At 41.6% G+C, this 26,105-nt stretch overlaps 1 pseudogene; it reads left to right on the forward strand.

The window, feature by feature from the left end:
• Nucleotides 1-22,833, forward strand: part of LOC133101656 (small ribosomal subunit protein eS10-like) — a 119,008-nt pseudogene extending 96,175 nt beyond the window's left edge.
• The last annotated feature ends 3,272 nt before the right edge of the window (nucleotides 22,834-26,105 follow it).

The following is a 26,105-nucleotide window of genomic DNA, read 5'->3' on the forward strand; positions in this document are numbered from 1 at the left end:
CTCTTTGTTCCTAACTGTGTAGCATCAAATCCTAGTTCTCTGTTCACTTTGGAGAATCTGTGAGTTGCCTGATGTTCCTTTAATAAATCTCTTCCTACTTCAACAGTTAGAGTAACGTCTGTTGTCTGCAACCTAGAACGCTGACTGATATATTCAGTAAAGACAATTATATTATACTCAGTAATATTTCCTCAAAAGGTAGAATAGTGTTTTCTGAGAAAATCTTAGTTCTAATCATGTCTTTTCTACCAACTTTTATTGCCCATAACCTTCCAATATCTCTAAAACTGATTTAATGGAATTTATAAATCATAAGGGGATATAATAGAGATTATCAAAGGAATAGATGCAAAATTTAGATGCAAAAAATAAAGACTCTGAGTGAGAAACCATAATTAAAATAGCACATTTAATTGTAGGAACTTCACTCCCAGACACTTTGATATCATTGCAACTGAAAGAAAAAGAGATGTTTCTGAGAAGAAAGAAAATTAAGTTTCAGGACTCTAACTTTGTAGAGCAGAAATCCTGAGAGTAATTCAGAAGAAGTAAGATTGTTTATCATGGAAGTGATTGTTTATCACGGAAATTACATCTTGGAGGTGATGGAGGTGAGCATATAGGGAAAGAGGGAATGCTCTAGACCTAGAGGTAATAATTCAGAATTTTAATCTCAGTTTTTCCACTTAGATGCTGAGTAAATCACCTCATTCAGAGCTGCTCCCTTTTCTTCCAGTTGATGATTACACTCTTGAAAAAACGAAGTGCTCAAATTAGGATGCTGGTTTTATTGTTATTTATGCCCTCTCTCCATTTTCCCACACAGTCATGTGGGTGAGTAATAGTGACATCACCACAGAAACAGAACTCCTTACTCGGACTCTGCTTCAGGAATGTGCATGATTTTCAGACCCCTGCTTTTTTTCCTACAGGATATGTCTCTCTATTATTAGAGATTTCCACTTTTTCTTCCTAATTTGAACACACTGGTCCTATTGAGACAGTAATACTTCTCTCCATGTTCACCTCTCCCATAAAAAGGAAAATTTTCAAGTCCTACTCCACATGAGAAAAGTTGAGAGAGCGAAATGAAGAAAGTAATTAAAAATGGAATTAAAGTAAAAAGCACACACACATCCTAAAAGTTGACAAGATGATTCTTGAAGAAATCAGAACAGATGAAGAAGCAAGGCACAGAAAGTCAGTAAGCTAGTGCCACGTGAAAGGTCGATAGGGAAAATAAAAGGTCTCTTCAGAGAAAAGCATACTCTGGCAGAGGTAAGATGAGGGTTTTGCTCTTGAAGTTCACGCCCAGTGGACGGTGTCACTTAGGCAAAGAGCAACCTATGCAATTACTTGTGCCACAACCAGCTAGTGACAAGCAGCATCAGACATCTGAGAAATAATTAACTGCTTGCCCTGCATTTTCAGCCCACAATTAGACAACTGTGAGCGCAATTATTTGTGTGGGCAATTTTGTAACAACAGGTAATTGTGACTAAAGAGCTACCTTCATTGTGAAAGGGAGATATAATTGGGCCCCTCTTTTAATAAGTTTGTGTTTTAAATCTGAGCAAGTGTATAATTTGATTAGTGGAAAGACACCTGTGACTTTTTTTTTTAATTACACTTTTATATTTTAACAAGTGCTTTCCCTAGTCTGTTTGTGGGCCTCACTGCAGCATCATTGGCACAGTACAATCATCATAAAACTGTAAAGAAATGCCACATCACAGATGGACCAGTCATGGATGTTATCCAGAACACATAGGTATTCTATAGCCAACACAGAAAAGGTACAAATAAAAGACCCAACAGCTGAATCCAATGATTTGCAACATGCTTGAACTGTAAAGAAATTGACCAAAGGGCATCCATCTCAGTGCCTGACATGTGGAAGGCACACAGCGAGGATTTCCTGAATTGATGCTGTTAAAAATCCCCTCCCTTTGTGCCCTCATAGTATTCAAAACATGCCTTTACTTAGCCCCCAGTGCTTTGTGTTTTTGTTTGTTTGTTTGTCTATCTCTCCCTACACCTTCTGGGCTATTGGAAGAAAATGCTCATGTCTTTTTCATCTTTTATTTTCCTCAGTCTATTTCCATCTCTGACAGCAGAATATGAACTCAAATTAGTTTAAGTCAAACAAAACAGAACAGAATGTCTGGCCAACAGAGGTAGGCTCTCAGCAGGGCTCTCTTCCTTTCCTCTATCTCATGAGTCAGCCCTCTTCGGTAAAGTGGTCTCATTCCCTCTACTGCGGTTGGGTGTCCTTCCTGCAGGAGGGCAGGGTAGGCTGATGGTTCTCAGTAAGACTGCCAAGGCTTGAATGTGACTCCACCCCTTAACCTAAAATAAGTTACTTAACTATTTTGAGCCTCAGTTTCCATATCTGTAAAATGGGGACAATAATAATACTTACCTTATCAGGTTGTTGTAAAGATTAAATGAGATAGTATATGTAAGGAACTCACCACGGTGTCTGACACATAAAATGTGCTCAATAAATGTAAGCTATATTAGTTTGTTTTTGTTTTTGTTTTTAATGGAGGAAGCAAGGAGAGAGGTATGACTGTAGACAATTCTAGGCTTATAACATCCTAACTTAGTGACCCCAAATGAAAGAGGGAACATTTATATCCCAGCGTCTATAACAACTTCTCAGCATACACAATTTCGAGGAAGGATTCTGATTAGCTAAGACTTATTGAGAGTTTACTCTATGACAGGCACCATAGTAAGTGTTTCCATACATTATCTCAATGAATTTTCACCACAGCTATGATGTAGTTGCCATTTTTATCCTCATTTTACAGACAAGCAAACCAAGGCTTAGAAAAGTTTAGTACAGAAGGACACAGAGGTTGGCAACCCAACTACTCAACTCTGTATTGTAGTGTGTGTTAAAAAAACAAAATTCAACTGAGTACATTTTACAAGTCTAATTGGCTTCACTGAACAATTCACAATTTGGGCAGTATCCCATCTAGCAAGTGCTCCAAAGGGCTACTGAAAGACAAGACAAGGAAGTCATAAATAGAAAAAAGGATTATTTCAGATTAGGTCATTTCCCTTTTGGGAAAAAATTGTCTTATTAGGTGGGTTACCTCATCTTCCTTTGGAGGATGCAGAGGACCCATGTGACAGATTACCTCATTGGTGCTGACCAGAAAATTCCTGGCTGACCAGTTAAGACTACATTTCTAGGGGAGGTTGAAGCTTCATAGGTTAGGTATTAAGCCCTGATTTGGTGGCATGGCCTAGCATAAGTGACTCCATATTGGGTCTGTGACTTTTCTTTTCTTTTTTTTAAACAATTCCCCCTCAGCTTAACTGAAAGAGGTGATCAAAATTTAAGACATTAGCACTACGCTCATCTACTGCTCTGAAATTTTCAGTTTTCGTTGTTCCTTTGTGTGGTATCCATAAATTATAACATTTTTGCTTAATCTCTGTGACATGCACAGGTCACAGCTTCAGGCTCACAATCCTCAGTCAGTCATCCTCTTCATTTCTTTTCTGATGGTCCAATCTTATGGAGATCATTTGCTTGGTGGTTAGTGGCTACGGACTTGTATTTAAAGCTTTTGAGAAAATACAACACACCAGGGAGATTATAATGATTCTAATAAGCACGATAATTCCCAATGTCTGGACACCCAAACCAATCAAAATCAAGTAAGTCAAAGAAAAAAGCCATTGAAGGAGTCACCTTTTTAAGCCAAGTGGCTTGCTCAGTGATCTTGTGTAATTGAGTTTCAACTTTCCCAAAAGTGCACGGGTGGCATTGACCACAGCATAGACGCCTCGCTTAGCCAAAAGATAATCAAGGATTATCCTATTGCCGAGAGCAACTTTGGCCAGAGAGTCTAAGGATCTTTGTTGGGCAGCTATTGTCTTAATGATGGAATCTGCGATATTTTCAAGAGTTAAGGAGAAACTTCTGATCATGTCCTCATTTGTATTTACTCCTAGCTAGGTAAGTATGGCCCTGCCAAAGGAGGAAGATCCTGAGTCATAAGTGCTTCCCTCTAGGTCCTTTCTTTTATCTTTCTTTTTTTGTTGTTTTTTGGAATTTTTGAATTTTATTCATTTATTTATTTTATACAACAGGTTCTTATTAGTTATGCATTTTATACATATTAGTGTATATATGTCAATCCCAACCTCCCAATTCATACCACCACCCCTGCCCCCCTTTCCCTGCTTGGTATCCATACGTGTGTTCTCTACATCTGTGTCTCTATTTCTGCCCTGCAAACCAGTTCATCTGTACCATTTCTCTATGTTCCACATATATGCGTTAATATATGATATTTGTTTTTCTCTTTCTGACTTACTTCACTCTGTATGACAGTCTCTAGATGCATCCATGTCTCTACAAATGACCCAATTTCGTTCCTTTTTATGGCTGGGTAATATTCCATTGTATATATGTACCACATCTTCTTTATCCATTCATCTGTTGATGGGCATTTAGGTTGCTTCCATGACCTGGCTATTGTAAACCCCGCTAGGTCCTTTCTAACTCAATGATGTAAATCCAGGGGAATCAACCAATGAGGTCTCAGTTTGCTTGTGAAAATGTAGAGGCACTGTTGGATAACCTGAGGCATTGCCTGGCTGTGTGCCAGCCATCTAGGCATTCTCGGCGCAAGAAGAATGATAACCAGCACAGAGAAAGACAAACCCTGTTGGGGCACAATCATTTTCATTAAGGAGGTACTTTTAATGGATTCATTCTCAGGGATTGAGATCTCTTAGTGGATGGGGCCAAATCTGATCCAGATAATCATGGGAACGTAGAGGTGCAAATGTACTAAGATTTACGTAGGTAATTGTGTCTAATTGAGTACATACAGGCATGATCAGAGACAGGAAAAAACAAGGCCCAAGTCCTGGCCATAAAAGTTGAAGAGTAAGAGACTTTGGGGTGGGCCTGGAGGGTTGACTGTAGTTTGCAGTGACATTGGGAATAGAAGAGAAATTGGTCACAGGGAGGATCAGGAAATCTCTGGCATCATGGATAGATCAAAATCTTTGATGACAAATCCAGCAATCTGGAAGTTTACCCCCCTTAACTATGAAACCTGGGAGATACGGATGAAGGTGTTACCTTTCCAGGCCAACCCCAGAGTAAAGAGAAGAAAAAGAAGGAGGAAGGGTTTCATGTTTAGTTAAAGTATGAAGTCTCAATCCAGCATCTTAGGTAGAAGCAGTCTACTTCGAAATGAGCTACTTCTCTTTCTCGTCAATTCAATTTTGAGGTCTCCAGTGTCTGGTCTCAGGACCAGGTGTCAGGTGGAGCCCTTTTTAGCCATGAGAGAAATGTGTACCCAAGGCTCCATGCCTTCTAGTTTTGTAGCAGTGTCAGTGGTCAGAGCACTTGGTAAGGTCCCTTCTAATGGGGCTTGAGGGCTGTCTTCCTCTGATGATTTCCAGAATCATCATCATCTGGGTTTCCAGAATACCCAGTCACCAGGCTCCAGACTGTGACCAACAGGATCCTTTGAATTGAGATCTGGGAAAACTTCTTCAACCTGTTGATGATAGACTTTAGCATAAGACTTACAGTAGCTGGTCATACAAGCATGAGACATGCTTGTATGTCTCATGGGATCAGCTCAAGGGATCAGCAGAAAGTTGCGTACTAATGGACACTGGTCTACCAGTGACTGTCTCAGGTGGAGATATGACTTTTGTTTTCCACAGTAGGTACTGCATAGAGTCAGCAAAGCCAGAGGCATTACCTTAGGCCAAGGGAGTCCAGTAGTTTTCTCTTGACCTTGCCCGATGATTAAATGTGATAGAGACAGTGTAATTCCAAGAAGTTTATGAGGTTTTCATTAAGGCTTGTATGATTTGTCCTGTGAACTGGGTGCCTCAATCACTGGAGATAGGGGAAGGTCTACCCAAGGTGGGAAACACATTTTCTAATAGTTTCTTTGCCACCGTGAGGTTATCAGCCTTGTGGCAGAGGAAGGCTTCAACCCATCTGGAAAACATCTATACAATAACAACATATTGATCACACATGTTAAGTGGCAGTCAAGCTGCAGGTGCAGCTACAGGTGCTCAAATGGTCCAGAGGGAGGAGGTCTGAGGCCTAAATAGTTTTTTCAGGATTATGGACCTGGCACGTCAGACATTACTATTTTTGCATTTTTATCAAAGTCTCCCCACCAATGTCTGTTCAGAGATTGAGTCATCTTAAATGCACTATGATGGGTGAAGGAATGCAAAAGCTGAAAAATGGGGTTTGCCAGGGAGTCGGGAAGAACCAAGTGGCTGTCTTGGGTTTCCCATAGCCCTGACTGTTCATTTAATCTACAACCATTGTTTGCCTCTCTTAATTTCTCTGATTCAGGGGCAGACTGTTGCCATGTTACAAGGACATCAGGATGACAAAAGTCTGGCAACAAGGGGCCATTCTGCAGAGGCAGAATGGACTTCATTCACAAGAGCCATAATTTTTATAGACTTTGTTGCTACTGCTCTCACACGAAAGTCAGCTAGGGCATTCCCCTGATACTCACTCAGGTTCAGTCCTTTTAGTGTGACCTCAATTTTGAAGACAGCAATTTCAGAAGGGAAGAAAATAGCAGTAAGAAGATCATCTATATTACTTGTTGCCCACTGTGGATTGGGGTCCCAGAGGCTGTAGGAAAACTCTTCTGTTTCCATAATATCCCCAAATCATGGATGACTTCAAGACATACCAGCAGTAAGTGTAAATGTTAACAGTTTGTCCCCAGATAACTGCCGTGATCTGATAAGCGCATCTGCTTATCGAGCTGATTTAGTTTGTGGGAGGTTTTCTCTTTCAAGTCATTCATGTTGGGTTGTAATAGCATAAACAGCTTGGAAATTTCCATTGTCATTTCTACAGTATAACCCATCAACAAACAGGATTAACTCAGGATTGGTTAAAAGGGGTACCTTGTAAATCAGGATGCAGTGTCACAAAATGAGATATTCTTATCTCATAGTCATGGGGCTCACCTTCATCAGGTAGAAGAAGTAAAGTAGCAGGATTAAGAATGTTGCAACATTTAAGATGGAGATTAGGAGGTGGAAGCAGAAGAATCTCATAAGAGGTTAGCCTACTTGCAGAGAAATGTGTCAGTTCAGAGTTAAGACAACTCTGGACTACATGAGGAGGTTGTAAATAAACATTATTTCCTAGGGTTAGGTCTGCTGAGGCTTCCACAAACTTCCACTAACGGGCAGGAGCAACTGAATCAAGTTGCCTGCTACAATAGGCAACAGGTCTGTGTTTGTTACCGTGTCCTTGCATGAGCATTTCCAGAGCCTGGTTCTCTCTCATGCACAAAACGAGGTGAAATGTTTTGAATCATTAGGCAGCCCTAGGGCAGTGGTTCTTGCAGAGTTTGTTTGTCTTATAAAAGCCTGCTCATGTTTATCTTCCCAAAGAAGGGGTTCAAGGACTGAAAGTTTAGCAAGTTCCTAGAGTGGGGAAACTAATAAAATTAGAAACCCATAGCCTGCAATAACCAACCAAGCTTATTAATCCATGAAACTCTCGCGTAGTTGCGGATCTAGGAAATTCTTAAATTAGCTTAATCCTTTTTCGAGATAGCTGGATTTCTTCAGTGCTTAGGTTATGACCTAGGTAATGAGTGGTATCTAGAAATAATTGTAATTTTTCCTTAGTGACTTTATGTCCCTTTTCAGCTAATCTTTTATGGATGCCTCTTTGGTAACTGAGCACAGTAAAAGGTCATCTACATATCATAAAAGGATTGATTTCCAGGGAACTGAAGGGAGCTTACATCTTGGGGGAGAACTTGGGAGAGTACTTGGGAGAAATAAGAAGGGGTCTCAGTGAACCCTTGAGACATGACTGTCCAGGTATATTACTGATTGTGAAACTGAGTCCCCCGACTTCGAGTTACCCTGCTGAGTTACTTTGTTCCCTTTCTTTTTTTTTTTAAATTAAAGTACAGTTAATTTACAATGTTGTGTTAGTTTCAAGTATACAGCAAAGTGATTCAGTTATATATATATGGATATATAAAAAGATATATGGATATATAATATCTCTCCATATCCATATCTATTCTTTTTCAGATTCTTTTCCCTTTAGGTTATTACAAAATATTGAGTATAGTTCTCTATGCTATACAGTAGGTCCTTGTTGATTATCTATTTTATATAGAGAAGTGTGTATATGTTAATCCCAAACTCCTAATTTATCCCTCCTCCTCCCCTTTCCCCTTTGGTAACCATAAGTTTGTTTTCTATTTCTATGGGTCTATTCTGATTTTTACATAAGTTCATTTGTATCATTTTTTTAGACTCCACATATAAGTGATATCATATGATGTTTGTCTTTCTCTATGACTTACTTCACTTAATATGATAATCTCTAGGTCCATCCATGTTGCTGCAAATGGCATTATTTCATTCTTTTTTATGGTACTTTATTGCCTTTCTTGTCCTGCCCCTATTTCCCTCAGGATTGAGGAGTATCAGAGAAAAGGCGGGATTGAAAATGAGTCAGACACTTCCAGGTACAAAAGCCCCTTCATGTCCCCTGGTTCTTATTTGTAGAAAAAGGCTTTAGTCTCCTAGGCCTTCCCTGAGTTCCAAAGAGCAGACTCAAGCAGTTACTAATTAAGGAAGTGAGGAAATGCAGAAACAAAGGAAAAGCAGTTGAACAAGAAAAGTAATGATAGGCTAGGCAAGAGTTAAGTGATAAAACAGAGTCTTAGTTCCTCAATCCATATACTAATTGGATTACTATATCCAATTATATACTAATCAGATGCATACCTCTGAGTTGTTCTGTAGAAACTAAGACCCCCGCCCAGGTGGAGGATGGTGACTCATGCTGACCACAAGCACGTAGACCCCAGACTGGTTGGAAACAGAAGGTTGATGATTAAGATTCCCAAAACATCATCCTGTTACCTCACCACTAACCAATCAGAAGAAAGTCCATGAGCTGCAACCCTCACCCCAAATGTTGCCTTTAAAAAACCCTCCCCTGAAAGCTACCGGGGAGTTGAGTCTTTTGAGAATGAGCCACCTGTTCTCTTTGCTTGTTGCCTGCAGTAAGCGCTGTGCTTTCCTTCACCACAACCTGGTGTTAGTAGCTTGGCTTTGCTGCTCATGAGCAAGTGGACCTGAGTTCCGTTCAGTAACAATTGTTCCAAGTAAAGGAAAATAGTTGTTGGTTATTGGGGGTCTAAGAATGTTGCAAAATGCTGAACAAAGGTCTACAATAGTGAACCATTTTGAGTCTGGTGGGACTTGTGACAAAAGGGTATTTGGGTTTAAGACAACTGAGAAACTGGGAAAACTATCTTGTTAATAGCTCTTAAATCCTAGACAAATCACCATCCCCATCCATTTGGTTTTTAAACTGGCAGGATCTGTGTGTAGCAGGGGCTGGTACAGGGAATGACTAACCTTTGGGTGATTACATCTTCTGATGTGAGTGTGAGGCCCTATATGGCCTCAGGATTCAGTGGGTATTGAGGTAATTTAGGGAGAGGTTTAGTAATATCTACCTGTATCTTTATAGGCTCTGCACTTGTTATTCTCCCAATGTCAGCACTAGAAATTGCCCACAGATTTTTGGACATCTCGATTAATTTAGGGGACTTTTGTTGGAATTCTTCCTCTTCTGTATCAAGAACAGATTGCATGAACATAGAAGATCAGGTTCAGGTTGGTCAGGAAATTCTAACGTGAGGTCTCCATTGGAAGCAAAACGTATTAGCCCTTTTAATCTAGAAATAAGATCTCTGCCTAATAGATTGACTGGAGTTGTGTCAAATAGCAAAAAAGAATGCTTTTCAGTAAAAGATTCTGGAGTCATTTCTACTGGCTGAGATAGAAATTCTCTCTGAACTTTATTAGCTACCCCCACTATGGAAACCTCTGAGGGATTTGTTGGCCTATGAAAATGGTTTAAAGTAGAATGGTTTAAGGTAGAAAGAGTAGCTCTGATATCAACTAGAATTTGACAAGGTTTCTCATTAATTTTAATTTCAGTTTCCCCTTGGTCATTTAAGGAAATTACTGATAATAGTTTACTGGAGAATACCTTGGAGTCCTGTCAACTCTGGGAACAAGCCATATGGGCCCTCCCTTGGGAGTAGACATGGGGGAACTCGAGTTGAAGCATTTGCATAGGACCTTGGAGGACAATCTTTTTTCCCAGTGTCTCAGTTGATTTCAAATGAGACAAAGGTCCTTAGGCCAGCATTTTGGTGGTGGACCCCTAGGAGGGTGTAATACGAGAGGCTGAGAGGTATTATTTTAGGTCTCTGGTCTTGGAGCTGTTATAGCTGTAAGGCCAACAGGTTGGCAGATTTTTATTTGTGGTCTTACTCTAAGATCCTTTCAAAATGCTCAGCTGTGGTTATGAACTCAGTCAGGTTGTTGCCTCACCCCGCCCCCCATCCTATTTTCTGCCTTTTTATCAATCCACTAATCTCAGGAGATAACCATTTACAAATAGGGTAGCTAGAACATGTTGGGTGACCCTACTTATATGGAACCTAGAATGCCACAGGAAGAGGGCTTCTAGGTGGGCCTTAAAATCTGCCAAAGATTCAACTTTCTTTTGTTTGCATGATTGAATAATTGGCCAATCAGTGCAGACAGGGGAGACTCTAGGAATGGCTTATAAAAGGTCAGTTGCTATTTTGCGAGGTTTTTCTGGTCAAAGATCTCGAATATTATTCACAGGGCTTTGCTATTTTGCTTCCTGCATCCATTTTTGGTCTTCACCAGGTCCTACGAACACGTGCACAAGTTAATAAGGTTCTGGCATCCCGGGATCATAGACCCCAATAATGACTCTTCAAAAAAAATTGGGGGGGATCCTCCATAGTTTAGGAAATTTCTTAACTATGTCAGTCTTTGACAAAGGGGTGAAAGATACCTGAGGAGGTTGTCTGCAACCTCAGGTATTCTTATGTTAAAAAGTAACTGTTTAATAGTCTTTTCAGAGTGGAAAGACACTTCACACAGAGAATCAGTAAAACATGAGGTAAAGAAGGATAGAGGGGAGCAGTGTCATGTCAGTCCTATTGTCTTTTTTTTTTTAATAGCTTTATTCTTTTTTTTTTTTTTTTTTTTTAATTTATTTATGGCTGTGTTGGGTCTTCGTTCCTGTGCGAGGGCTTTCTCCAGTTGCGGCAAGTGGGGGCCACTCTTCATCGCAGTGCGCGGGCCTCTCACCATCGCGGCCTCTCCTGTTGCACAGGCTCCAGACGCGCAGGCTCAGTAATTGTGGCTCACGGGCCCAGCCGCTCCGCGGCATGCGGGATCCTCCCAGACCAGGGCTCGAACCCGCGTCCCCTGCATTGGCAGGCAGACTCTCATCCACTGTGCCACCAGGGAAGCCCAGTCTTATTGTCTTTTGCTTTAGGTGCTTCTTGTATTTTTAATTTTTTATTAGCCTTTTATAACGAGTCTTTTAATGAAGGTATTTTGGAATTTGAAGGCTTTTGGAAGTTTCTGCAACCCGATTAAAATAGGTATCCCATTCTGTTTAATTCAGGAAGCCTTACTTTCAAATGCACTTCCTAAATGAATTATTTTGTCTAATTGGAACATTCCCCATAACAGCCATTGTAATTCTAGGTTGTTTTAGTAATATTTTTCCATTTTTATAGATATTTATGTTTCCAGGATTATAGTTCTTGGACATAAAATAAGCAGGCGTGCTGGAAGGTGTCACACTTGTTTCTTTAGAAACTAAAGATCCAATCTCTTTTAGCTGGCCTTTATCTACACAAAACAAGACAAACAAATATGTGCACTCTAACACTCCAGCAGTAACAAATTACTGCAGCTTGGCCAAGAAAAAGGCTCTCTGTGCACCACCAACAATTCCCAATGTGGAACTTGGGACTGGAAGAAAGGATTGAACAAGCAGACCTCAAATGGAAACTACAGACTGATTTCAGATAAATGGGGAATCGCAGCTGCCACCAGCGGTTCCCAATGTGGAATCTGGGGAAGGATTCTAAACAAATGGGGAACAGCAGACCAAACTGCCAGAAGTTCCCAAAGTGGAATCTGGGAACAGAACCGAGGGCTGGGGGTTTCCAATCAAATGGGGAATTGTGGCTCAAACTACCAACAGCTCCCATCGTGAAACTAGTGATTCTAGACAAATAGGGAATGGGCTGGAAAGCCAATTAGATTGGGAGCTCGACACAAAGAGAGCAGAGTTCAGAATCAAGAGAAACTTACCCACAGCCTTTGGAAATGGTGAGAAGGATAGTGAACTCAAAAAGGGGTTCATGGGTACCATGCCTGTGGGTTTTTTTGTCCCCAAATGTCATCAGAAGTTCACTTCAAATCCCATTGCTGCCACCAAATCTGTTTTAAAAACTAAACCAAGTAAACTTTAAAGATCTAATTGGCTTTGTTGAATATTCATGAATCAGGCAGCATTCCACCTAGCAAGTAAAGGGGACCTCCAAAGGGCTATAGAAAAGGAAGGATTTTTAAAGGCAGGACAAGGAAGTCATAAACAGAAAAAAGAATTATTTCAGCTTAGGTTATCTTCCCTTTGGGAAAAAAAGAGTCTTATTAGTTGAGTTAGCTCATCTTCCTTTGGGGGATAGAGAGGGATACCATGAGAAAGGTTACCTTATTGGTGCTGACCAGAAAATTCCTTACAGACTGGTTAAGACTACATTTATGGGGGTTGTCGAAGCTTCACTTAGATTAGGTATTAAAGTGTGGGTTAATGTGTGGCCTAGCATAAGTGACTGCATTTTGGGCCTGTGGTTTTCTTTTTAAAATGTGAAAGCAGCAGTAGACAATATGTAAACAAATGAATATAGTGGTATTTTAATAAAACTTCTTTTATGGGCACCAAAATTTAAATTTTGTATAATTTTCATGTGTCATGAAATATTATTCTTCTTTGGATTTTTTAATCATTTAAAAATATAAAAGCCATTCTGAGCTCAAGGGCTGTACAAAAACAGGCAGCTGGTTGGATTTGACCATTAAGCCATTGTTTGCTGATGCCTGGCTTCGTCACTTTCCCAAGGCCACACAGCTAAAATGGTGGACCCCAGCATTAGATCCAGGTGGTGTGACTCTAGTCTGCACATTTAACGTTCTCTCATTTTGTAAAAATGTACTAGTGTTGAAGAATTGAGTCAATAAGACTATAAGGAAACATTGAAGACTTTGAGATAAGCAAAAAAGACTACTGGATAGTTTTTCAGCGGAATGCGGGAGTCTCCAAGAATGTGACTGGGCTATTTTACAACTCTGTATGTTGTAGCAAAGCAATAGCAATGCAAATAATTCTTGACTATAGACATGCAAATAAATTCTGTCTGGTGGAGGAGCAACACTACCCCACTGTGAAAAAGTCAGTTTTGTATACACTTGTAAATTCATTTCAGTATTCCTGATCTATACATATGTCTATTCTTTGGATTCTCCTTTTGAACTGGTTGTAACATCTACCCGGTTCCATCAGTAAATAATGAGTTAAATAAAATTTTTACCATGTATTCATTTGATATCTGAGTGAAAGTCAGGATTTTACCATTTTGAAAATTATCCTCTTAACAGTTTTTTTTTTTTTTTTTTTTTTTTGGCTGCGTTGGGTCTTTGCTGCTGTGCACGGGCTTTCTCTAGTTGCAGCACGGGGGCTACTCTTCGTTGCAGTGCACAGGCTTCTCATTGCGGTGGCTTCTCTTGTTGCAGAGCACGGGCTCCAAGCGCACAGGCTTCAGCAGTTGTGGCCTGTGGGCTCAGTAGTTGTGGCTTGCAGGCTCAGTAGTTGTGGCGCATGGCCTTAGTTGCTCCGCGGCATGTGGGATCTTCCCAGACCAGGGCTTGAACCCGTGTCCCCTGCATTAGCAGGCGGATTCCTAACCACTGCGCCACCAGGGAAGTCCCCTCTTAACAGTTTTGAAGGTCTTCATGAGATGCCCAGTGGATTCACCTGACAGAGCTGGTTGAACTTCGCTTACTCTCTGTTTTTCTAATTTTAATTGTATCTCTACTAATTTTGTGTTCTGATTTGTTTATGGTCAATTAGTGTTTCCCCACTGGTGAGAGCAATGACTGGGAATTTGATTTATGGTCTGACTATTTAGTAATTTCTATAAAGGGATTATTGGATTATAAAGATCTGTAGACATGTGTTCATTTTTTTATGTTTGTTTATATGTCTGTTTGACTATTTTGAGCTAAATCAAAGGTGAGAGAGAAAGAAATTTGAAGAGGCTACACTGCTGGCTTTGGAGACATGGTAAAGGGCTGCAAGCCAAGGAACACAGGTGGCCTCTAGAAGCTGGAAAAGGCAAATAAGTGTATTCTCTCCTAGAGCTTCCAGAATGAATGCAGCCCCTTTATTTTACCCCTTTTCAGACCTAAGACTTTCAGAAGATAGTAAATATGTGTTATTTTAAGCCACTAAGTTTGTGGTAGTTTGTTACAGCAGCAAGAGGGAACTAATACAGATTCTTTACCAATATGTCCTCCTTTCACCAGGATATAATTGTGAGGAGAAAGGAGACTTGGGAGGAACTGTTATAACAAAGAATCCATCCGAGGAAACTGAGAGTTCGACATGCAGTAGCTTTTCATTTGCTGAATTGTGATAATCTCTCATTGACTGAGCTGTTGCCAGGCAAGGAGAAATTCTTCCTTCCTCCTGCTGGGGAGTAAAATAGTACCCTTCTTCCTGTTGGAGTTGCAAGGAATATCTTTTCCTGTTGGGTCTGCAATTGGGGTCAAGTGCTAAAGCGTGAGAGCTCCCCTTTCTGGTCTTCCAACTCCATTTTAAATGAAGTTTCTGTTCATTGATTTCCACACTGCCATCTGAAGCCTGTCAGTCTCACCTCTCCTCCTGGCTGGCTTTTCCACTTTTTCTGTTTATAAGTAGTGTCCTGACTGGACTGCCCACCAAGTTCCTCTTTCTGGTCTAAGGATTACCAGGATGCTGCACACAACCTGAGAGGAAGGAAGTCCTTCCTGAACCAGCGCTCCAGCTGTGCACATCCCAAAAGATGTCTTCCTCCAACTGTGTCCTTGTGGTATTGTGATATAATAAGAAATATATATTTGGTCTTCCTCCCCAGTTTCTGGTACAGAGCTCCTAAAATCCTTGTGATTTCCTAAGTGATAAGAGGTAAAAGGAACACCTTTTGTTATAGTATTTAGTTTTTGTCCCCAGTTTCTGAAATAGCTCTAGAACAATAAAGGTGGAAGGAGTCTATTTTGTTATTCATAACAAGCCCCTTCCAACCAGAAATAAGTTTATGTGAATGAAGTGATTTTTGAAGAGTCCCTAAGGATGGGGGCTTTTTGCCAGGGAAACCAACCATGTGATTAGAGGGTTGAAACTTTCAGCCCCACCTCCCCAGCTCAAGGGAGGGGAGAGGGGCTGGAGATTGAGCTAATCACTAGTGGCCAATGATTTAGTCAATCGTGCCTACCTAATCGTGCCTCCAAAGGGGTTTGGAGAGCATCCAGGTTGGTGAACACATCCGCATGCTGGGAGGGTGGCATGCCTAGAGAAGGCTTGGAAGCTCTCTGCCCCTTCCTACACCCCTTGCCTTGTGCAGCTCTTCCATTTGGCTGTTCCTGGGTTGTATCTTTTTTATTTTTTTAATAGTTGATTTACAATGCTTTTTTTAGTTTCAGGTGTACAGCAAAGTGAGTCAGTTCTTTCACAGATTCTTTTCCATTATAGTTTATTACACGATATTGACTTGTAAAGTTAACGGCAACTTTGCCAACCACCTTGACTTTTATGTACCACCTCTACATTTTTCTTCACTGTTTACTGAGCACCTACTGTGTGCTGCTTAATGCAGGGGACACAACTAAATTGTCCTCCTTAGTCCTGCTTAGAACATCCAGTTCACAACAGCCCCATTTTTGGGGGGTGGGGCACACCACGCAGCTTGTGGGATCTTAGTTCCCCAACCAGGGATTGAATCCCTGCCCTCGGCAGTGAAAGCACTGAGTCTTAACCACTGGACCACCGGGGAATTCGCTGTGCTATACAGTAAGATTTTGTTCTTTATGTGAGTTGTATCTTTTAGAATAAAGTAATAAACATGTTTCCCCGAGTTCTGTAAGCTGTTTTAGCAAATTATTGAACCCGAGGAAAGAGTCATGGACACCTCCAGTTTGTTGCCAAGTAGGACATGAGTTGTGGGTAACCTATGGACCTACTGCTTGGGATTGGCATCTGAAGTGGGGACATCTTCTGGGACTGAGCCCTTACCCTGTGGGTTCTGATGCTACCTCCAGGCAGATAGTGTCAGAATTGAATTGAATTATAAGACACCCAGTTGGTGTCTGCAGAGAATTGGAGAATAGCTTGGTGTGGAAAACCCACTGGTTTGGTGTCATAAGTGTTGTGAGTAGAAAGAGAAATGAAGTTTTCTCTTTCATTCCTTCTTCCCTCCCTCAACCCTACAAAATAGGGCAGTCCTTTAGAACTGTCCTTTTAGACTGACAGACAAAACAGGAATACTTCCTTATTATACATTGCTATGGTTTCTGGTCTCCATACAATATGCATGGATTTTGTTTATAGGTGGGGGGAAGCTATTTTTATTTAAAAACAAGAAAGAAAAAGTTATGAGACAGCGATCCCAGTTTTATTAAAAAAAGAAAAGAAAAAAATGTGTGTGTGTGTGTGTGTGTGTGTGCGTGTATAAGAAGACACTGGCTTTTACGGTAGACATTGCCAGTGACAGGATTACAGCTAATTTTAATGGTTCACTTTCATCATTTTCCAATTTATTACAAAAATAATTTTTTAAAAAGGTACATCATATGTAACATCCTCATATTTTTTATTTTTTCCTGGTTCCTCAACGATCCACCAAATTGTAAGGAAATCATGAGTGAGAAGCATGCAAGTCAGATTGACTTGTCTGGGGACCAGAAGCACATCAAATAATCCTAAAAACACTTATCAGAGCTGCAAAAATAAAGAACTAAGGATCTGGACCCAAAGCCAGGCCATGCAGCTGTGTTCCCAGTACATTAAGTAGCACCTGACACACAGATGATGCTGAGTAAATGAACAAGAACACTGCGTGGCCTCTATTATGCAAAAGTTATCCTCTATGACACTGTGCATGGATTCTCCTCTCTTTTTGGTCCGATTCTGTGGGTCTCTAGAGAAGGAAACCTCTCTCCCTCTTTCCTCTACCAGGCAGGACTTGGCATGCCTGAGGAAGCACAAAATGTTTTCATTCTTGAAAAGAGTGTTGGAAACTGTGTACACTTCGTGGTCAGTTAGACTTGGCCCCAAACCTCAGCTTCCCCCTTTCAATTGAGGTCTGCTATCTATGGAGCATCTGCGTATATCTATGCACACAAACACACTAGGATTACAGAGGAGCTTACCACCTAGTTATGCAGTTCTCAGGGGTACTGTTTTCTCTTCTGTCAAATGAAGCTGGTAATTACCAGGCAGGGTTGCCTGGAGCATTAAATGAGACAGTGCTCAGAAAGCACCTAGATGCTTGGCAAACATTAGCTGCTGTTGTTGTTATTATTATTATTGTGTTGAATTGGATTTAAAGATAAATGACTGTCCTATAATGTTTTCGGAAATCAACAAATGTCTGAGCCCCTATATGTATATGCCAGACACTGCACTAGGTAGGAACTTTTAGGATTAGGAAGGTGGGTACTATGCTCTTAGAAATCATTATCCATATCTTTACAAAGGTAATCATGTTTTCCTTGGCAACACCAGCCTGGGGATAAAAATTGTCAAAAGTACAGTCCTAGAGCTGTATTTCTTAGGTTCTGCCCAACCTGTCCAATCATAGGGACCCCAACTCTTCTCAAATTCCATTAAAGTCAGTGTGTCATCTTTGCTGGCCAATGCATCCTCTTCTCCTGGCATGTAGTACCGCTCTTGCTGGCAAAAGTAGAGCTGATGAAACCAAAACCATGCAACTCAGATTGGGACTTGAACCCTCGGTCTTTTAATTGAAATCACACACCTGGTCTCAGGACTTAATGAAGCTCTGGTTCTTGATGTCTTGTTGCAGAAAGAATTCAGTGAGAGACAAAGTGATAGGTAAGAAGTGGATTTATTTAGAGAGACACACACTCCACAGACAGAGTGTGGGCCATCTCAGAAGGTGAGAGGCCTGAAATATGTCATGGTTAGTTTTTATGGGCTGGGTAATTTCATAGGCTAGTGAGTGGGCGGATTATTCCAACTATTTGGGGGAAAGGGACAGAGATTTCCAGGAATTGGGTCACCGTCCACTTTTTGGCCTTTTACGGTTGGCCTCAGAACTGTCATGGCACTGGTGGGTGTGTCATTTATCATATGCTAACGTATTACAATGAGAATATAATGAGGCTCAAGGTCTACTGGAAGTCATATCTTCTGCCATTTTGGACCTAGTTGGTTCTAACCAGTTTTTGTCATGTCCTATGGCTATGTCATTCTTTTAAAGGTTGTGCTGTGCTCCCTTCCCTCCTGTTTCACTGACACCAGGTGAGGTCTCCAGTCCTTCTTCCTGGGTCTAGTTGCTTTCTAGACCCTTTCCCTGTATCTATCTTTCTACTGGGATTAGGTCCAGACAAGAGCATGAGCATGAGAATCCCCACATGAATGCCTCACTGGAGTGAATACAGTGAGGCTTCATCTGTGAGGAGGAACCATAGTAGAGCAGCCATTCTCCTCCAACAGCTTATAGAGATGCTAACAGAACTGTTTTTGTTTTCATCTCTCCTCTCCTCAGGACTCTTTCAACAGTCCTGATGAGGAGACCATGGTGAGCACCACAGTCCCCACTGTAGGGGAGCAGAAATTACCACCGTGAAATATGTCTCTCTGGCATAGTAATTGTTTTAAGCTGTTATTTTCTGAGAAAGAGCAAACTTGGGAAGAGCTCTGGAAACCAAGTAGGAGTTGCTCTTTTGTAGGAAACTTTTACATTTGTAAAGAAAATCTTCATTTGTAAGGGTGTCTCCCTCACTGTGCCTGGAGGAAGAGGATGACAAAATATCTAGAAACAGTTATCAGTGAAGAAGGCAAAGACTTAAATCTGCATCACAATCACCCTTGTTTTACTGTGCTTTTCCTGGTAATCTCCCGTAACTGACTCTCCCTACCATCAACCCCTCTTTTGTCTTTAGCTGAGGATGGTATTTAAGGTAAAAGCTTGGATCATTTTGGCAAGTTACTCAGTTTTTCTGTGTTTCTGCCATGTATACATGTTATTAAACTTTGTTTCATTTTCTCCTGTTAATCTGTTTTATGTCAATTTTAGTTCTTAAACCAGAAGAACCTAGAAGGGTAGAGGAATATTTCTTCCTCCCAGACACTGCTCTCCTCTGGGCTGATAACATGGCTCTCTCTGCCTGACTTCACTTCCCCCAGAGGCCTCCTTGGTTCTTCCTTTGATCCTTTCCTGGACAGAAGTTCCTACCAAACCTCTAGACACACCCCACTCCTGAGTCCTTAGACTCTCAAGATGCAACCCCTGCTGCACAGTAACTGAAATACAGGCAGAGCAAAAACTATGCTATTTTTAAAATCACATCTCTGTAACTAAGCCCTAGACCTTTTAACTGTACCCCAAGTAATGTGATTTCAAGACCCTTCAGTTCTTGGGTCATCCTCTCAGGACACTTTATAATGTGTCAATTGTTAAAAAAATTATTCTGACATTTGTTAAAATGTTAAGGAAGACATTATTCAAGACTATTGCAGGGCTCCCCTGGTGGCGCAGTGGTTAAGAATCCACCTGCCAATGCAGGGGACACGGGTTTGATCCCCAGTTCGGGAAGATCCCACATGCAGCAGAGCAACTAAGCCCCTGCGCCACAACTACTGAGCCTGTGCTCTAGACCCCGCGAGCCACAGCTACTGAGCCTGCGTCCCACAACTACTGAAGCCCGCGTTCCTAGAGCCCCTGCTCCGCAACAAGAGAAGCCACCGCGACGAGAAGCCCCCAAACCACATCGAAGAGTAGCCCCTGCTCGCCGCAACTAAAGAAAGCCCACGTGCAGCAACGAAGACACAATGCAGACAAAAATTCTTTTTAAAAAGGCTATTGCAATCAAAGTATTGTAATAGGGGAGAAAGATTCAGCTCATCTCCAAATACAGCCAAGACAGTTGGGGATTTATAGCCAGTGAGCTGAGTGAGGAGTCAGTGGATGGAAAATTACTAGGAGGCAACATCAAGGGTAGAAGGATTCTAAGTAAACTGACTTAGCAGGATTCTTACTACAACTGGGCTAGGTAGGCTGAAGATAAGACATGGGCCAAGTTCAAGGCCTAGTTGAAAATAGGTCTTAGAGGAGCCTAAGTTTGGTTAAGGAGAGAATCTATGTTACAATATTGCCTGTTTTAAAATGTGGGTGCTGCAGGAATTCCCTGGTGGTCCCGTGGTTAGGGCCTGGGTTTGATCCCTGGTCGGGGAACTAAGATCCCACAAGCTGCACAGTGACCAAAAATAAATAAAATAAAATAAAATAAAATGTGAGTGCTGAAACTGAATAATGTAACACAGACATGATCTGATCAGTGCATGGTCTAGAAGGGTTCTGTCCTTTCTTGATATGAATGCTAAATTTCTCTAATGTCTAAGGTTGATGTGAGATTGCTTGGTAGCCACAGAACCCCATTATATGGTTGGCTCATAATTAAGATTGCAGGCAACTAAAACATCAGGTGTTTACTCACAAGAATTCTCTCTTTTCAATCTTTCCATCACCGTACTACTAATGCTGAAAACTTGGCCTCTGTGCATCAGTACTGAATCAAATCTCAGAGAGTTTTGGGTGAAGTAGAAAAGAATAGCTTTATTGCTTTGGCAGGCAAAGGGGGACACAGTGGGCTCGTGCCCTGAAAAACTGTTTGTCCCAACCTGGGAGGATTTGGTGAGTTTTATAGCAATGGTTCAGGGGCAGAGTTGCTGATAAAAAATCAGGGTGTGTGCAGGGCCTGCACTCCTTTAATCTGGTCTCAGGTGGTCTCCTGATGAGCTTTTCTGGTTCCTTTAATCTGGCCTCAGGTGGTCTCCTGATAAGCTTCTCTAGGTTATCAAACTGTGATCTTCTCTGGAATGAAGAATGCTAACATCTTCCATTTGTTGGGGGTTTTAGTTCTGTAAAGAGCTCAAAGATACTGTTATGTGTATCCCTTCAAGGGGAACCAGGACCTTGTCCCAAGGCTGCACTATTGTTTCTTGGCTGCTCCTCCCTTGTCTCTGCATCCCCTCCCTTCCCTGATTAGCAACTGTTCAAATCTGCCCTTTGGAACTCAGGGAAGGTCATGGAGGCTAGAGTCTATTCTCTACAAACAAGAAACAGGGAACACGGAAAGACTTCTGTGCCCAGGAGCCCCAGGGTCCTGCTAGGTTCCACTACCCAAATAATCTTGCTCAAATATAGACCTGAGTGTTTTCCAGCTCCAGCCCTGGAGGCTACAGCATCAAGATCTTGGTGCCCGGGACTTCCCTGGTGGCACAGTGGTTAAGAATCCTCCTGCCAATGCAGGAGACATGGGTTCGAGCCCTGGCCTGGGAAGATCCCATATGCCGTCGAGCAACTAAGCAAGTGTGCCACAACTACTGAGCCTGCACTCTAGAGCCCGCGAGCCACAACTACTGAGCCCGCGTGCTGCAACTACTGAAGCCCGCGCGCCTAGAGCCCGTACTCCTCAACAAGAGAAGCCACCGCAATGAGAAGCCCACACACCACAACGAAGAGTAGCCCCCTCTCGCTGCAACTAGAGAAAGTCCGCACACAGCAACGAAGACCCAATGCAGCCAAAAAATAAAAAAATTAATAAATAAATAAATTTATAAAAAAAAAAAAAAGATCTTGATGCCCAAGAAGAACCAGATTGCCACTCACTGACTCCTTTTTAAGGAGGGACTGATGGTGGCCAAGAAGGATATCCACATGCCTAAACACCCTGTCGAGGAGGAAGAAATTTTCCTCTACCCTTCTAGGTTCTCTTGACTGGTCTAGGGATTAAAGTGACATGAGACAAATTAATAGGAGAAAATCAAAGTTTAGTAACATGTATACATGGGAGAAACCCAGGAAAACTGAGTAACTCACCAAAATGGCCAAAGCCCTCATCTTGAATACCACTGTCAGCTAAAGACAAAAGAGGATGTTGAGGGTGGGGAGAGTCAGTGATGGGAGGTTATCAGGAAAAGAAAGTAAACAAGGGTGAGTGGGATGCAGATTTAAGTCATTGCCTTCTCCATTGATAAGTGTTTCCAGAGATCATGGTCATCCTCCTCTTCCAGCAAGGAGGGAGACACCCTTACAAATGGAGATGTCCTTTACAAAAGGGCAACTCCTACTAGGTTTTCAGAGCCCTTCCCATGTCTGCTGTTTCTCAGAAAATAATCACCTCAAAACAATTAACATGCCAAAGAGACATATTTTAGGGTGGCAAATTCTACTCTCCTATAGCCTGGAGCTGGCAGATAAGAATGTACCCAATCTTTACATTATGAAGGCCATTTACTCTCTCCAATGACAAGGCTATGTGAAAGAACAGTTTGCCTGAAGACGTTTCTATTGGTACCTTACCAAGGAGGGTGTCCAGTATCTCTGTGATAACTTCCACCTGCCTCCTGAGCCACAGCTGTCTTGAGACTGGCAGGTCAAGGCCCAAGGGTCTGGAGAGAGAGTGACCTGCAAGACTCACCTGAGGGGACACCTACAGAGACACCTACAGAGAAGCTCTGTGCCCCCTGGTGTGGACAAGAAAATCAAGGCTGGGGTGGGGTCAGCAACCAGATTCCAGTTTAGAGGTGAATTCGGTTGTGGATATGGTCAGCTACCTCAATAAAGTTGGAGGAGATTGTTTTGTGTTAAATAAATCTATAGCCAGAAAAATGTGTGTGTGTATTTATATATATATAACAAACAGAAACCTGTGGGACACTTCTGGGTACAAAAGCCCCTCTGTGTCCTGTTTCTTCTTTGTAGAAAAAGGCTTTGGTCCCCTAAGCCTTCCTTGAGTTCCAAAGAGCAGACTCAAGCAGTTACTAATTAGGGAAGTGAGGGAATGTAGAAACAAAGGAAAAGCAGTCACAAGCAAGTTCAGCAGTAAAACAGTTTTAGTTCCTCCTCAAGGGATATACATAAAAATCTGATGCATAAGCTCTATTTACAATACCCAGGACATGGAAGCAACCTAAGTGTCCATCATCGGATGAATGGATAAAGATGATGTGGCACATATATACAATGGAATATTACTCAGCCATAAAAAGAAATGAAATGGAGGTATTTGTAATGAGGTGGATGGAGTTAGAGTCTGTCATACAGAGTGAAGTAAGTCAGAAAGAGAAAAACAGATACAGTATGCTAACACATATATATGGAATCTAAGGAAAAAAAAAAAAAGGCCATGAAGAACCTAGTGGCAAGATGGGAATAAAGACACAGACCTACTAGAGAATGGACTTGAGGATATGGGGAGGGGGAGGGGTGAGATGTGACAGGGTGAGAGAGTGTCATGGACATATATACACTACCAAATGTACAATGGATAGCTAGTGGGAAGCAGCCGCATAGCACAGGGAGATCAGCTCCGTGCTTTGTGACCACCTAGAGGGGTGGGATGGGGAGGGTGGGAGGGAGGGAGATGCAAGAGGGAAGAGATATGGGAACATATGTATATGTATAACTGATTCACTTTGTTATAAAGCAGAAACTAACACACCATTGTAAAGCAATTATACTTCAATAAAGATGTTTAAAAAAAAAAAATCTGATGCATATCTTTGGGTTGTTATGCAGAAACTAAGACCCCCCACCCAGGTAGAGAATGGTGACTACATGCTGACCCCAGACTGGTTGGAACAAGAAGGTTGATGATTAAGATTCCTGAAATATCACCATGTTACCTCACAACCAACCAATCAGAAGAAAGTCTGTGAGCTACAACCCTCACCTTAAATATTGCCTTTAGAAACCTTTCCCTGAAAGCCATCTGGAAGTTTGGGTCTTTTGAGCACGAACTGCCCATTCTCCTTGTTTGGCACCCTGCAGTAAACACTGTACTTTCCTTCACCATAACCTGGTGTCAGTAAATTGGCTTTGCTGTGCAGTGGGTGAGCAGATCCAAGTTCAGTTCAGTAACAATATCAACTTCCAATTATCTACGCAATAAAATCCATCCACTTTAGCACAGCACATAAGCCCATCACAGCGGGATCAATTAGTGTTAGTGAATTCTCCCATGTAGGGAAGCAGAATTTGTCACCCCAAAATATGTCTCTTTGGCATATGAATTATTTTAAGCTGGTTATTTTTTGAGAAACAGCAGACATGGGAAACACTCTGAAAACTGAATAGGAGTTACACTTTTGTAAGAATTATTTACATATATAAAGGGAAATCTCCATTTGTAAGGATGTCCTCTTCACTGTACCAGGAAGAGTAGGGTGACTAGTACTCAAGAAACTTATCAATGGAGAAGGCAAAGACTTAAATCTGCATCACAATCTCACCATGTTTACTGTGCTTTTCCTGGTAACCTCCCAAACTGACTCTCCCCACCCTCAATATCCTCTTTTGTCCTTAGCTGAAGATGGTATGTAAAACTCGGCCATTTTAATGAGTTACTCATTTTTTCTGGGTCTCTCCCATGTATACATGTTATTAAACTTTGTTTGATTTTCTTCTGTTAATCTGTCTCATGCCATTTAATTCTTAGGCCAGCCAGAAGAACCTAGAAGGGTAGAGAAAGATGTCTTCTTCCCCAACACCCACATTTGAGAATCTCAGAGTCTAATCCAGACTCCCCAGAGAAACAGAACCAACAGTATAGATAGAAAGATAGACATAAAAGGAGATTTATTATAAGGACTGGCTCATGAGGTGATGAAGGCTGAGAAGTCCCATGATCTGCTATCTGCAAGCTAGAGAAACAGGAATGCTGGTGGTGTAATTCAGTCTGAGTCCAAAGACCTAAGAATTAGGGAGTTAGTGGTGTGAGTCCTGATCTGTGTCCAAAAGCCTAAGAAGCAGGAGCACCAATGTCCAAGGGTAGAAAATGGATGTTTCAGCTCAAGCAGAGAGAGCTAATTTATCCTTTCTCCACCTTTTTTGTTCTATTTGGCACCCTCAATGGATTGGATGCTGACCACCCGCATTGGGGAGGGCAATCTGCTTTACTATGTTCACTTCTTCAAATGCTAATATATTTCAGAAACACCTTTGCAGACACACCAGCTATCAGGGCATCCCTTAGCCCAATCAAGTTGACACATAAAATTAACCATCACAGGAGGAGTAGGACCTAAGGTGGCTTGACGGGGGTGGGGTCCTACTCAAGACCCCAGAGAAATCAGGGCACAGATGCCCAGAGCCATGTTGTGGAGGGCTGCTGAGATCAAAACCAGCAAGTGAGTCCCGAGGTGATCAGATGCGATAGGCTGAGAGGAGAAGCTGAAACATTAACTCCCAGTGAAGGAGGTTTCAAGCAGCCATGGGAGAAAAAAAGAGCAAAAAGTACCCATCAAGGTAGGCAGGGGGTGGATGAGGGGTTCTGGGCAAATTCTAGAGACAGATTTAAGCTCCTACAGTGGTTCCCCCTCATTATTTAAGTGTGAATCTGTGTGCACAGGACAGTTTTAATCACAGGTGTTGAAAAAGTTCTGATAGAATGAGAAATTCTGAGTTTTTGAGACTGTACAGCTGTGAATTAGATTTATAACAGGGAGAGCAGGTAGATTTTATCTCAGGTGTCAGCTCAAACAGATGATTGGCTGTCTGAGCACTGAGTTGAGAAGGATTCTGAAGATGTGTTTAAACTCAACAGGGAAGTATGTCCACATAGGTCAATGGCAACTGCCAGTATTTGTGGACAGAAGTATGGGGTGGCCTGAGAGTCCTATATCACTATTGTAATGCTACCATGGAGAGACCACCTCAAAGATCAGCTGGAATGTCTACATTCTACTGCCTCATGCCCCTCGATTTCCAATACCTTGTATATTCATCTCCAGTATAAGTTTTATATTATATCCTCCAGTTTTTCTCATGCTCTTATTCATATTTATTTCTTTGATACTTTGATACAAACGTTCCCAAACTTTCTCCATTTGTGGC

This window comes from Eubalaena glacialis, chromosome 11 (assembly GCF_028564815.1).
Source record: "Eubalaena glacialis isolate mEubGla1 chromosome 11, mEubGla1.1.hap2.+ XY, whole genome shotgun sequence".
Taxonomy (NCBI): Eukaryota; Metazoa; Chordata; class Mammalia; order Artiodactyla; family Balaenidae; genus Eubalaena; species Eubalaena glacialis.